Below are 1,594 nucleotides of genomic sequence, written 5' to 3' on the forward strand. Positions count from 1 at the left end.
AATTTTTCTGACAGCTGTTTCCATGTTTTTATGCTGTTTTTAGGCTGGTTATTTAACCACCTCTTAGCTTGATCTTTTACAGCAAATGGAAACAGTAGTAATCTGTAGACATCCTGATCCACTTCCTTATCATGTACTGTATCAGCAATTTGCAGAAATTGTGCCAGAAACTCTGTAGGTTCTTCATGTGGAAGACCAGAATACTGGCAGTTTTGCTGCACCATGATAATGAGCTGAGGATTCAGCTCAAAGCTACTAAATCCAATGGAGGGTATACAGATACTACTCCCATATGAAGCAGTAGTGGGGGTTAGCATATGACCCCAGAGTCCTCTTGGACTGTCCATTCATACTTACTTCCATAATGGAATACAAGTTGAGAATTTATATGTTGAGAATTATTTATTTTATAGTAATGGAATAAATAAAAATGGAATAAATAAAAAGAAGTTAAAAATATATTTTTTTTTAAAAAAAAATGAAATTAAAATCTAAAATTTTTTTTCTAAAAAAAATTTTCGAAAAAGTAGTTGGAAAAAATAAAATTTTTGAATTTTGAAATTTTTGATGAAAGAGAAAAGCACACAAAAGACACAAGACTTAAAATTTTTAGATCTAGTGCTCCTTATTTTCGAAAATTTTTGGAGGGAAAACACCAAGGAACACCAAACTTAAAAATTTTAAGATCAAGACACAAGAAAAACTCAAGAACACTTTGAATATTCACAAGAACACCAAGAACAAAAGAAAGAACACCAAACTTAAAATTTGCTCCTCCAACTCGGCAAAATCCATGAAAGGTCCGACCTCGTCCCAAGGCCCACACCTGAGGTCGGACCTCGGACAATAAAAGCTAAGAAGGCCCATCAAAAGGAACGCAGCCCAAAACCTAAAGGCCGAAAAGGCCTAGGAAAGGCGGTTCCACAAAGATAGAGATAAAACTCCCAAAAAGATAAGATAAGATAAGAATATCTTATCCAGGGAAGATCACGGCCAACTATTATAAATACACTGGAGCACCCAGGTATAACTCACACTCTAATTCTACTCAATATCTGCTTGGACCCATGCTAACTCAAGCATCGGAGTGTCATTGCAGGTACAACCACCAACCACTCTGCATATCAAGCTCGGGTCATCGATCCCCCCACCTCGGGCCTCTCTAAGACGACCGAGCTGCACGTTTCAGGTAACCCTCGGAACAGGAGGTAAGGTGGGAATATGTTAGGTGGGGATCCTGTGGGGTCCACAGATCCTGAGGTGATCCTGTGGGGTCCACAGATCCTGAGGTGTCAAGGAATTTCATCCCTGCACCAAATAGGCATGTAAAATGCCTTTGCACACCATTCTGGCGTTTAAACGCCGAGTGGTGCACATTCTGGGCGTTGAACGCCCATGTAAAGCATGTTTCTGGCGTTGAACGCCAGTTTCATGCTTGTTACTGGCGTTCAGCGCCAGCTTTTCTTCTAGGCACATTCCTGGCGTTCAGCGCCAGAATGTTAGTTGTTTCTGTCATTCATCACCAGATTCATGCTCTGTTCTGGCGTTGAACGCCAGCCAGATGCTCCTTACTGGCGTTGAACGCCAGTCTGTC

This window comes from Arachis duranensis, chromosome 2, assembly GCF_000817695.3.
Source record: "Arachis duranensis cultivar V14167 chromosome 2, aradu.V14167.gnm2.J7QH, whole genome shotgun sequence".
Lineage (NCBI taxonomy): Eukaryota > Viridiplantae > Streptophyta > Magnoliopsida > Fabales > Fabaceae > Arachis > Arachis duranensis.